Genomic DNA, 14,539 nt, shown 5'->3' with positions numbered 1-14,539 from the left:
CTGTTAAATCACTGGAATTCAATTAAGATGGTGGAATTAGGGTGTGAGGGTGATCTGGCCATGACATCTGTCACCCCACTGATCGCCAGGATTGATTTGGCTTGCTAGGCCGGTGTTCCCTTCCAATCTATGTACAACCCTTCATGCATCTAAAGCTGCAAGGAGACTATTTTCCCTGAACAGAGACAGTCAGTAAAAGGGAAACAGATTTCTGCATTTCCATGCTAAACCCAAGATTATGGAATTTAAATTGTCGGCAAATTTTAGTATCATATTAAGTTTAGTTTATGCATACCAAATATGGGCAACTTTAGCTTTCATCAGTTTTTGGCCCTTCAGCTGAATCTGTACTCACAGGTAGAGCTTGAAGTACATAGTGAGAGTCTTGATATGCTAGATTTATCATACACCTGGTTATTCATTTTACTTGAAAAGTAAAGATGTTCCTTACTTCCTTCATCTCTGATCAGAAAAAAACAGTTCTTGATCCATTTCTGTATCTGACAGGCAATTGGCATAGTCAAACGAGAAGAGAACCATGTAAATCACTATGACAATACTTTGTGCTCCTGGATGCCTATTAGATGTCACAAATATCTCTAATTATGAAAATGTCATATTTTGATTAGTATGTTAATGAAACATTTGATGAGCCAAAAAAAAATACATGACTTTCCATCAGAGTTTTAATGATTCTAAGATGAGTATCTAAACAAAGGGTTTAGGTTTCTCCAGATTTCAGCTAATTTATCCTGCAATTTTTTTTAACTGTTATTTAACATATGTCACCATTTCTCCAGAAAACACTTTCTATTGCATGTTACTGCCTTAACCAGCCTTGGTCCCATACAAGTTATAGTCAACAAGCTTCTCATTATGAGTCTTAAGGAATACAGTCCTTAAATCCTTGATAGTCCTGAACTTACACAATCATGATGATGATATTCATTCCACTCCGAAGTAGGCAGCCTCTATAATTTTAAGATGACTTTTACTGACCAAAAGATACATCAAAAACACTTAAGGGAGGCAGGCTGTAGCGTAGGGGGTTAAGTGCACATGGCGCAAAGCACAGGACCAGCATAAAGTTCCTGGTTTGATCCCCAGACTCCCTACCTGCAGGAGAGTCACTTCACAGACAATGAAGCAAGACTACAGGTGTCTCTCTTTCTCTCCCCCTCTCTGTCTTTCCCTCCTCTCTCCATTTCTCTCTGTCCTGTCCAACAACGACGACATCAATAACAACAATAATAACAACTACAACAATAAAAAGGGGTAACAAAAGGGAATAAATAAATAGTAAGAAATACACCTAAAACTGGTATATAGATAAACATATATTTCAAAAGCCAGGCTATTCTGTTTAGAATTTCTATTTCAGAAGAAGAAATTGATCCAAAGGGGGAAAAAAATCACACATTTTTCTTGGCCTCTTTACAGTTGATGATAAAGTTCCATAAAGATGGAAAAGAGTCAGGGGTTCCCAATGCCTTCATTTTCTTCTTGCTCTTCTCTTAAAAATAAATCCTGACAACACCACCATGATCTCTGCAATTAAATTCCTTTACCTAAAACAGATGTTCTCCTGAAGCATTTTCCCTGTTGCATTGTGGAGACTCCCAGTTTCTCTACTCATGTGTCTTGCTAATTCACATCTAAGAAAACACATGGAAGTGATGTGGTCAAAAAGAAACTGGATATATAGAAAAAGAGTTAATTTTTGTTATTAAACTAACTTATTAAACTTACAAAAGCCTTACAAAATAACTTTAAAAAAAACCTTAAAAGACATAAATGATCCACCACATACGTATTTCATTTCATGACCATTTTTTTCAATGTTAAATATTTTGCTTAGTTTGGATAATGAAACAATTCATTGGTTTCACTTTTAAGGCAATGTTATAAACATGCACTCAAGCTAAATAACATTTGAGATATACCTTATGTATTAAAATAAGTGTTTTAAAGGTAATGCACTCAAGCTAAATAACATTTGAAATATACTTTATGTATTAAAATAAGTGTTTAAAGGTAATTATTTTGATCCAAATGAAATTTCCTTTTCTGTATACCTGACATTTTAGCGTATTTTAACCATCACTGAAATTATTTCCCAGAAATCCATTAGGTTTAAAGACATGGAGCTTTTTAGACTGTAAGAAACTAAAATTGTGACTTAAAATATGAAAGCTAATGGAAAAACTAACTAGCAGAGGCCACGTGGTGGTGCACTTGGTTAAGCACACATATTATAAGCACAAGGACCTGGGTTTGAGCCCCCATTCCCCACCTGCAGGGGGAATGCTTTACAAGTGGTGAAGCAGATCTGCAGATGTCTCTCTATCTCCCTCTCATGCAATTTCGTTCTGCCCTATGTAATAAAAATTAGGAATAAAAAAAGAAAGAGAGGAAAAAAAATGGTTGCTGGGAGTGGTGGATTTGTAATACAGGCACGAACCCAAAAGATTACCCTGGTGACAGGAAAAAAAGAGAAACTAAATAGACTGTTTTCATGCTAGGGATATTTGTTAACACATTTTGCACTTGACACTTGAAAAGAAGTCATTTTTCAATTTGTATTTTGATTATATATATTTATATATATATATATGCAATCTTAACCATCATAATTTTTATACATAAAGGCAATGCATAATATAAATGATTTTAAGAACATTCATATGTTAAGAATATGACTTTACATTCCCACGTCACTTGAATTAATGATTCAAGCATCATTGAAAGTTTTATGATCCACTTGGACTTACTAATAGTGAAAATAACTAATTTTTTTCTGTCTGAATAATATCCAAGTTACTGTTAACTAATATATACTTTTAAAGTTATTAATTTTGATGACAAAGACTTTTGCCATCTGGACAATAAAGTACATATTAATGTCATATTCAAGGGAAATTATATGATTTGAGTTGTGCAAAGCAATTAACATAAAATTTTCAGTGGGGTCCGATCCAGAAGTTGGAATAAAGGAGGGAGGAGCTGGTCTCACTCTGGGGCAATGCACAAGGCCACACACAATCTGCTTTAAGACTGTTTAAGACACTCAGATCTATGTCTGTTACCAAAGAATGGATATGCTAAACTAGAAGAACAATAATCATAGTACCCCTGTAGGTGCAGATCAGCCACATTCTCTAGCAAGTCTGAGAGTGCTTGGAACTGAGCATTCTTCAGAGTTTATCATGATCTCGTCTCTTATTGACAAAAGTTTTAATGTTATCTAACATTAGCTACCAAGTGATTTTATTTCCTTACAATTTGAATATTTATATTTTTCCAGAGATGAAAATTATCCCAAAGAAACTGAGTTGACTGAAATAAAATAACACACTGTTAATTTCTGTGTTCTAAGATACATTGTCATTTTAGGATACATTTGCATACCGGATAGTGGTTTTAAAATACATGCATTGTTTCATAATGAGATTTATAATTCTGTTGATATAAAAAAAGTTTTGTGGTATAACATAATATGTCTGGGGTCTGGAGTGGGAAAACAGAAATCCTCAGTAGCTGTGTTAGTTTGTCTAATAGCTAGATACATGACCTTCTATAAGTCATCAACATTTCTGAATCTTGTGTGTTGTTAATTTATAGAATGAAGCACAATGATTGTTAATGATTAAATTGTATAATTTGAACATCTTTTCCAGTTCTGAAAATTAAGGTTTCCTAGACCTCTCATTGATCCCTCTTTCAGCCATTAATGATCACTTCCATCAGGAACATCAGTCCTCTTGTGGGCCACTCCAGGACTTTGCCTTCACTATAAAGTAGCAATCATAGGGACTGGCCCACTCTCTGAAAGAAGGGTAGGTCAACCTACCCTGCCACTCGAAGAAAACTGGTCCTGAAATGAGTGCATCTTATAATGTTTCCAGCTGTTACCACAGACTATAAACTCACACTGACAGGGACTTGGAGATCATACAAGTTCCTGTGCTAAATATAAATATATATGGGCCCTGGGTCAGGTCATGGGGGTAGACAGTTAAGTTTATTCATAGATTTTTTTTTTTCAAGAACGGGAGCTTATCTAACTTTCTAGCCCTTTTCTGAACTCTGCCACCATTTCAGACAAAATGTTTGATGAACTACATGTTAGCTATCAAACTCAGACAAAAACTACTAAAGTCATGAATCCCCTAGGAAGATATCTAAAATAGACTTTCACACTACTTTCCACCCTGAGATCCCTATTCTCATTTGCTCTATTCCTACTTTTTGGTTCTTGTTCATTAATCATTTTGCACTGCTTTATATCTTACCCCCTTTCAGCCACCAACTTGCAGATGCTATCATGAGTCCTTCCTGACTTGTCTGGGCAGATGACCTCACCAATGTGTCCCAGAACCTCACTTCTCCAAAGCCCTACCTTACTAGGGAATGACATAAACAGGCTGGGAATATGGCTCAACCTTCCACCGCCCATATCCAGTGGAGAAGCAATTACAGAAGGCAGATATCCTACCATCTGTAGCCTAAAAAGAATTTTTGTCCATACTCCTAGAGGGAGAGTAATGAGGGGGGAAGATGACCAGTGGGCTCTGAAACCCAATTCCATCAGGACCCAGAAGACAAGAGGAAAAATGGAGGAACATTCAGAAGTAGTAATAGGTATAGGTGTGATTTGGAAAGGAAATAAGGGGAAAATATGCAAATATATACAAATATACACAGATGGTTGTTATCTGCAACCTTGGGAGAAATATTGTAGCTTCCAATGGAGGAAAAGGGGACACAGAACTCTGGTGGTGGGTATGGTGTGTAATTATACCCCAGTTATCTTATAATTTTGTAAATCAATATTAAATCACTAATACAATGAAATAAATAAAAAGTAATAAAAATTAAGGTCTCTGATTCCACTGTGGTTACTAAAGGCAGACTCTTAATTAGTTATGTGTCCACTGTATGGTGGTTCTAAAATACAGAGAATAGTTGACCACTTGTCATCAGCCATGACATGAAAGTTTGTTCTGTGGTTACTTCCAACATATTTTTCTTAGATAATGTTCCTCTCATATAGTCAACAACAGGAAGTAAAAACTAAAATAAAATTATACTATCTCTATATTGGAATGCACTTATCATACTCAACTCTTGTGGTGTATCTTTTAAGAATCCACTTTATTTTTTAAATGTTTTATTTTCCTTCTATTTTGAGTTTTATACCTGTTTCTCCACCCAGACAAGCCCAGCTACAGAAAGGGATTCATACATACATCTATATTATGAAATGGTCATTTTCCCCCCTAAAGAAACTATTTTGCTAGAAATGCAAAGTACTGAAAGATTTGTCGGTTGTTGATTTTGTTACTTCATACTGAAACTTTTTAAAAAATATTTATTTATTCTCTTTTGTTGCCCTTGTTGTTTTATTATTGTAATTATTATTATTGTTGTTATTGATATCATTGTTGTTGGCTAGAACAGAGAGAAATGGAGAGAGGAGGGGAAGACAGAGAGGGGGAGGGGAAGACAGACACCTGCAGACCTGCTTCACCACCTGTGAAGATACTCCCCTGCAGGTGGGGAACCAGGGTCTCCAAACAGGATCCTTACACTGATCCTTGCACTTTGCGCCATATGTGCTTAACCCGCTGCGCTACTGCCTGACTCCCCATACTGAAACTTTTAAGACATTTTCATCAAATAAAGTTTTGTTTTCCACTTAAAAAAAAAAAAAAAAGAATCCTTTGCATTGAGGGGTCAGGTAATAGAGCAGGAACTAAGTGCAGGTGTTACAATGCACAAGCTCCTCACGAGCAGTAAAGCACTGCAACAGGCGTCTTTCTCTTCCCCTCTCTGTCTCCCTTTTGCCTCTCAAGTTTTCTTTGTCTCTATCCAACATTAATTAGTTAATTCAAAAAGAATACTTTCCAAAAAAACACCGATTAGCTACCAAAACAATACTGTTATGGCAAAATCTGATGTTCTAGATAGAAAGGAAAAATAACAGGAATGTTCCAGAAAAGTGTAGCAAATTGGAGATTATTGTTTTTTCTTTTTGATAAAACAAAGACTGAATATGAGAAGAACAGAGCCACAGAAATGTCTGATTTCTCAAATACCTGCCTACTGAGTTACATTAGTCTCACAGGGCATTGCACATTTAGTAGGGTCCTTATATATTTAGCTTTTGTCTTTTTATTAATTTATTTTGAAGGATTGAAATTTCTGAGAATAGTCATACTGAGGTAGAATCTCTTCAAAGGCAAAGCAGTTCTATATGTTTATATTTGCTTGTACATTAACACTTTTATGAAAACCCTTTATGGACTCTTAAAATAGACCACTTATTTTTTTACCATGATTAATCAAATGTACTTGTTGACTCCAGTTTATAGTTGCTAATAAAACCTTAACCAGACATCATCACCCAATCCTCTAAAATAATCTTATGTGTTTTATTATGGTTCTAGGCACCTAATAAAATTCAGTGTTCTGCCACATATTGAAGTTTCATCTATAAAACAGAATAGTGTCAGTAATAAAATATGCTCTCCCTGGGGGCCAGGTGGTAGTGCAACAGATTAAGCTCACATAGCATGAAGTACAAAGACCGGGTCCTGGTAAGGATCTCGGTTCAATCCCCCAGCTCCCCACATGCAGGGGTTTGCTTCATAAGTGATGAAACAGGTCTGCAGGTATCTTTCTCTCCTCCTCTGTCTTCCCCTCCTCTCTTGATTTCTCACTGTCCTAACCAATAACAACAGCAATAACAATAACAATGGCAACAAAAATGGGAAAATATGCTCTCACTAACTGTACAAATATAATTTTTAAACTATTTATTTAGCTATATCAAAACTTCAGACATAATTCAGCAACACAAAATTGAGATATGGAAGTTCTTTTAAATATCTTTCTTCTTTTTGTTATTGTTTTTGGTTATAATTTGTCCATCCTTTCCCTTCCCAATCACAAAGTGGAAGGTGATATTTGAACTACAAGGTTCAAAGAATAACACAGCATTGCTAGAAAACTTCACGTGTACAAAATGCATCAGGTGTGTCCATGACTAACAGCTTTTATTTTTCTCTCCTTATTACAAATATTTTTCTGAGGCATTCTTTCATGTCTTTGTCTCCATACATCAAACCACTGCAAATTTAACTGAAGATCTGTAAGTATTCTCCACCCCTGATATATTCTAATAATTTGTTTTTCTCCATACTATTCAAAACAAACTACTATTGCAATGTCAGATTCATGAAGAAAATATTTTCACAGAACAAACTGTAAGTGAAATAAATGAGGTTTTCAAGAGCAAGCACGTAATAAATCAGAGTGGAATTTATACTCAGAAAAGGGTCTCTTATTTTCAGTTAACTTATTTTACACTGTACTCAAGAGCCTTGTGAAAACATAACCAAAAAAAAAGAAAAGAAAAGAAAAGAAAAACCCACCTATAAAAGTGCCTTTCAGGAATGGTTTTCACTGAGAATAAACACATCTTAAGATACTTAACATTATAGACTTTTCTAAAAGGTTTTGTTTCAGACATCTTTGAGGACTATAATCAAATATCTTAGTCCAGGAACTACTGCCAGCCAGAGCATGTCCAGTTAAAACTACTAGACAGTACTGGGATAGGCAGTGGTATACCTGGTTGAACACACACCACGCTCAAGGTGCAGGTTCAAGCCCCTGCTCCCCACTTGGAAGGGAAACACTTTAAAGAGTAGTGAAGCATATCTACAGATGTCTCTTCCTCTTTCCCTCGTCATGCTACCCTCGCCTCTCAATTTCTATCAGTCCTATGAAATGTAAAAAAAAAAGAAAGAAAGAAAGAAAGAAAGAAAGAAAGAAAGAAAGAAAGAAAGAAAGAAAAAAAAGTGGCTGCCAAGAGCAACAGTGAATTCATCAAGCAGGCACCAAGTACAAGTGATAGCCCTGATGGGGAAAAAAAATAAAACTGCTGGATAGCATAAATGCCCTCTGCAGCAGACTTTACTGAATATATCTGAGAGGCTGGATGGCATGGACAAACTAGAGCATCAGGGCCACATGGAATTGTTTTGCAACTTCATTGAAAATATTAAATGATTTAAGAGTAGTTCTTATATAAACCTTTACATTCTCTGCCCTATATTAACTGAGTATGTACATGAGTATGTACTGAGTATTAACTGAGTATGTACTGTAGTATTTTTTAGATTTTTATCTTTATTTATTTTTTAAAGAATTTATTTATTTATTCATGAGAAAGAAAGGAGGAGAGAAAGAACCAGATATCACTCTGGTACATGTGCTGCTAGAGATTGAACTTGGGACCACATGTTTCAATGAGCAAGGACCCAGGATTGAGCCCCTGGTCTCATCTTCCCAAGGAAAGCTTTACAAGTGGTGAAGCAGGGCTACAGGTGTCTCTCTCTCTCTGTCTCTCTCCCTCTCTATCACACTCTTCCCTCTCGACTTCTGGCTGTCTCTATTCAATAAATAAATAAAGATTTAAAAAATTAACAGAACCCAAAAAGTAGTGTAGCAGATGAAAAGAAGCTAGGAAATCTTATATATATATATATATATATATATATATATATATTCATTCCTAAGGGCCCATGACTTAAGTGAATTTTGCTTAACACTGATAGCTCACATGGAAATAGACTAAAATTATTGTCTGGGAAGATGTTGTCAGATTTGAGAATAAAGCTAGAAATCTGGATTAGGGCAGAGAATAGCTCCAAAACTAGAAGAAAAAAAAAACACATATGCAATTAACTGTTTACCACATCAATCTGATCCAGGGCCCATGTATATTCACATTTAGCACAGGAGCACATATAACCTCTGAATCCCTGTCAGTATGAGCTAACAGTCCATGGTCACAGCTGGGATTATTCCAGGCTGCACTCATTTCAACCAGTCTTCCTCAAGTGGCAGAGTTGGATGCCCCAGCCTCCCTTGGGAAAGTGGAGTAAGGTCCTGGAGAGGCCCACAAAAGGGTTTATGGTGGTGATGTTCTTGATGGGATGACCCATGATGATGGAGAGAAATATCTGATAAAGGTTTAGCCCATTGTATCTATGTGGGAATCCAAGGATTTCCAGACTAGAACACCTGGTTATTGAGTAGCCAGATAGTGATTAAAAAGGACATCATTAAGTGATAGTCTTTTTATAGCCTTCTGTAGATATTGTAGTCATTTATTTATTTATTTATTTTTGCTATGAGGGTCATTGATGGGTCTCAGTGACCCCACTACAAATCCATCACTCTCAGAAGCCATTTATGTGTGTGTGTGCGTGTGTGTGTGCGTGTGCATGTGTGTAATTTGATAGGACAGAGAGAAATTGAGAGGGGGTGGAGAGGTATATAGGGAGAGAAAAAGAGAGACACCTGCAGACCTGTTTCACTGCTTGAGAAGCCCCAGATGGAGGTGGGGAATGGGAGCTCACATCCTGTTACCTTCATGGGTCCTTGCTCACAGTACTATGTGCTCTTAGCTGGGTGTGTCACCACTAGGTCTCATGTAGTCTCTTCTTTATTTGACAAGCTTAGACTCTCCCAGTTCATAAAGCACTGAGTGTCATTTGTTGTATCCAAATCAGCATTAAGTTTATGGGGTCTGGCCTCAAGTTAAGGAGGAAATACACCTAGGAAGTTAGTGGGGTTTAAATTAACCTCAAATTTACTGCATTTACTTGTTTGATGATTCTAATAAATGATGTCATAGAGACAACTATTATCCTTTAGTTGATAGATATTTTTGACAGTATACCTCTTGGACAATTGTATACTGTATCTTCTAAAAATTATCAAAGGGTGACATTAATGCTGATGCTGTCAGAAGAGAATAAGATATATTTAGTGTAGTTAGTTGAGTAGCTAGAGTGATTTAGGGAAGTGAAAAATGGGGTAGGAGAGGAGAGTGTCCAGGCCTAAGTAATAAGTATTTGGTTAGAAAATTGGTGGTGCCTTCTTTAGGCAATGTCTTTTCTTTTTCTCTTTTCTCTTTCTTTCTTTTTTTTTTTTTTTTTTTTTTTTTACCAGAACACTACTCAGCTCTAGCTGATGATAGTGTAGCGATTGAACCTGGGAACTCAGAGGCTCAGGAAAGAAGATCTTTTTGCATAACCTTTACGCTATCTTCCCTACCCTCAATAAACACTTTCTTTTAAAAAGTGAGAATAAATACATATTGCCACAGCTTGCAACCTGCCAATGTCCATGTCCAGTGGAGAAGCAATTGAGGAAGTCTGAACTTCCACTTTATGCACCCCAAAAAGAATGTTGTTCCATACCTCCAGAGGGGAAGAAATATTAGGGGCAGTTGGCCAGAGGGCTCTGAACTCTAATACCATCAAGACCCAGAGAAAGAAAAGGTAAAAAGGAAGGACATTTGGAAATTGTAATAGGTGTAGGTGTGACCTAGAAAAGAAGAAAAGGGGCCACACAGTAGTGCAACAGGTTAAGCACACAAGGTGCAAATCACAAGGACCAGCATAAGGATCCCGGTTTGAGCACCTGGTTCCCCACCTGCAGGGAGGGCCACTTCACAGGCAGTGAAGCAGAACTGTATGTGCCTATCTTTCTCTCCCCCTCTCTGTCTCCCTTCCTCTTTCGATGTCTCTCTGTCTAAAAACAACAACAACAATAATAACAACAACAATAAACAATAAAGGCAGCAAAAGGGAAAAAAATAGCCTCAGGAGCAGTGGATTCATGGTACAGGCACTGAGCCCCAGTGATAACCCTAGTGGCAAAAAAATAAAAGAAAGAAAAGAAAAGAAAAGAAAAGAAGGCAAGACCATAGAAAAAATGGGCAAATATATAAAAATATAGTTACACAAATAATAGTCAACCCATATCTGTGACCTTGGAAGAACTATTACAGTTTCCAATGGAAGGAATGGGGACACAGAACTTTGATTGTGGGAACAATGTGGAATTACACCCTTGCTAGCTTTTAATTTTGTAAATCAGTACGAAATCACTAATAAAAAAAAATATCACCTCATGTGACTGTGGAGATGACTCAATGAGTAGAGCACAGAACTAGCAAATGGGATTACAGCAATCTCCAGCACCTTACATATGATAGAAAATAAATTTCCCATGAAATAAAAAAATATATTGTTGGTGTCCAAATCATAAATAATTATGAATTCACAATTATAGTAGCAAACTTTAAAGAAATAAAAATACTAGGGGCTGAGAAGTGGGGCACACAGTTGAAAATACACGTTATCAAGTATAATGGCCAGGTTCAAGCTCCTGTTCCCCACTTGCAGAGGGGCATGGAGAAGCTTCACAAGTAGGGAAGCAGAGCTATAGGTGTCTCATTTTTTCTCTTCCTCTCTAGCTCCCTTTCCTCTCAATTTCACTCTGTTGTATCAAATAAATGAAAGTAAAAAAAAAAAAAAGGAAAAATTAACTGCCATAAGAATCAGATTCCTTGTGCTTTTGCAGTCACAAAACCCCAGTGATAACCCTCGTGGCAATTGAAAAAATGAAAAAAAAATCTCTTTTATCATAGCTCTATTTTATATGTATTTGGTTTAACTAAGGGACAACCTAATGAGTTGTCTGGAACAAACTGGGGCACAAACTGGGTAAATCATGTTTGTGCTCTGGCACGTTGAAACCTGTTATAAATTCCCCTCGTGGTGCAGACAGGGTGGAGGTCAGAGGATAGAACAGGGTAGAGATGCAATGATAGTAACTCACCAAGAAGAAGTCATAAGCAATTAGCATCAAAAATAATGCAAAAATATTTTGAGTGTGTCTTCATCCATATTTCAAGTCATAAAAAGAAACTATAAAATTTAGAACCCTTTTTTAGGTAACTATACTAGTCAAAGGAATCCAAACAGATCTGAGAGGGAAAAAAAATCTCATACTTAGCTCATTCATTCATTCATTCATTTTTGTAAGCAAAAAGACTGAGATAGCTCACTGTTACCTCTCTGGAATATAAAGTAGGTGCCAGGGATGGAATCTGAGTCTCATGAATGCAAGTTGTACTGCTGAGTCACTTCCCCCACACCCAAAATCCTATATTTAAAGTTAGAGCAATCCAGTCTGACACAGGAGACACTGTCACAACTGATTAGTAAACATTAGGACAATTACTGCTTCAAATAGAAATATGCCTTAAATGTGTATAAAACAATGACATTTCAAAACCTGGTACAAAAAAGTAAGATCTTTCATTACTTTTATATTGACTGATGCTAGAATGATGATAATGTATATACTGAGCTAAATATAGCATGTTATAAAATTAATTTGTGAAAATATAGCTTGTAGAAAAAAAATTCCATAAATGTCTCACATTTGTACTTCACGCTGTATTTCTATTAGACAGCACTGGTCTACACTAGCTCATTATCGTCAGAGGAAACTAACTAATGGACAGCTGTTTACTAAAAAGATAGTGATAGTACAGTACAGACTCTGTCAAGACTCCCTCCCTAAGCAGCAAATATTTCCTCCTGGATAATGACATTTACTTTAAACTTTTGGAAATCACTCTGGCTTTGGACCAGAAAAAGTATAGTAAACTGATTTTAACATTGGGCTCAAATTGTTAATGCATTCTTAATAATAACTTTTCAAAAATATTAAATAAAAAATAAATCTAAATAAAAATTTATTAAATCACCTATTAAATAAAAATTTATTAAATCTTAGACTAGGGAGACCAAAAGTAACTGGTTTTGTTAGTATATAAGATAGACTTACTTGTAAATTGCATTAAATGACGTAAATCATGGTAAGGTCTTGTACTAACGTTTTCCAAAATGGAGACCCCAAATCTCATCTGCTATATTTTTACGTTTAGGTTCCACATTACTAAACAATTTTTTTGCTTCATATCTTAATGTTTTTCAGTCACCAAGTCCCAGATGCTATCATAAGGCCAACCTGACTACCCTGGGCAGATGACCTCAACAGTGAGGCCTGGAACCCCACCTCCCCAGTGCCCTACCCCACTAGGGAAAGACAGAAACAGGCTGGGGGTATGGATGGGCCTGCCAACACCCATGTCCAGTGGAGAAGCAAGTACAGAAGCCAGACCTTCCACCTTTTGCTCCCCATAAAGATCTTTGATCCATACTCCCAGAGGGATAAAGAATAAAGAATAAAGGGATAAAGAACTTTCCAATGGAGGGGATGGGATGTGGAACTCTGGTGGTGGGAAATGTATGGAACTGTATCCCTTTTATCCCACAATTTTGTATACCATTATTAAATCCCTAATAAAAATAAAATAAAATAAAATGTCCAAAAAATCATCACATCAAGTCTCCTCTGGTCTCTTGGGGCAATATCAAATGAGATGTTTGGATTGAGTTGATGGAGAAGACCAAAATCATTCTTAATATTATTCTTCTGAAGGGACAAAGTGTAAACCTTAAGAATAAAGATTCCAAACTTAAAATGTATTTGAGGGAGCTATCAGGAAAAAACTAAACATTTGAAAGCAATGTGAAGAGCTAGAGATCACTGAATAATAAGCAGAGTTGTACAAAATACAGAAAATTCATTCTTCCTAAATATCTATCCTCACGCAGACTTGAGAGTCCTTTGGGACCTGGAGTTAAGGTGAATATGTACTTCAGGTCAGGCTTTAGGACAGATTATGTAGGGGTGAAAGAGTAGTCTCTTCCCTCTGACTTTCTCCTTTTTTCCATTTCCACTTTGACAACAATTCTGCACCAATACGAAAGCTTCATTATAAGCTTTAAAAAAATCTTGGTTATTGGTCATAAAGCACAGAAAGAAGTTCCCTCCTAGACTAAAAATAAACCTCACTTAAGAGAGGAGTTTAAGATTAGAACTAAGTGTTTCCTTCTTCAGTTGTTAGAAAAAAATCTAATAGTGATTTTTCCTTGAGCCTTGGTCTCACTATCCTCTTGTTATTTTCAGTTAGTATCATCTGTATTTCTATTATCAAACTGTATTAGAATTGACAATATTTAGAGAGAGTGAAAATAGCAGGCTTGGAGAACATAATTATTCTTGCTAATTTTCAGTGTTTTATATAAAGTTCCTTTATGTATTACTTATCTTTATCCTCTGCATTCCTATATACTGTATAGTTGGAAACAATTCACAGTAACTCTTGGACTCAGCTATCTTAAGCAGTGAATTTGTTTATTTTTTTTACACTAAGGTTATAGCTGAAACTTGGTGCAGTCATTACAAGAAAAATTCACCACTCCCAGTGACCTTTTTTTTTTTTTCAATTTGATAGGACAGAGAGTAATTGAGAGGTGAGAGATACAGAGGAAGAGATACAGAAAAACACCTATAGCCCTGCATCATTACTCATAAAGCTTCCCCCAGCAAGTGGAGACTAATGGGTTAAACCGGGGTCCTTGCATGTGATAATATCTTTGCTCAACCTAGTGGCCACCACCTGATCCCCAGCACTGACTTCTTGCAGTTTTTTATCTACCAGAGCATTAAATAATTTCTACTTTATGATATGTTGTACCCTCTGATTTTCTTGGCTATCCTCAAAATTTTCCTCTCACATTATATTTGGCTACTTTGC

This window comes from Erinaceus europaeus, chromosome 2 (genome assembly GCF_950295315.1).
Source record: "Erinaceus europaeus chromosome 2, mEriEur2.1, whole genome shotgun sequence".
Taxonomy (NCBI): domain Eukaryota; kingdom Metazoa; phylum Chordata; class Mammalia; order Eulipotyphla; family Erinaceidae; genus Erinaceus; species Erinaceus europaeus.
This window is presented reverse-complemented; position numbering follows the sequence as displayed.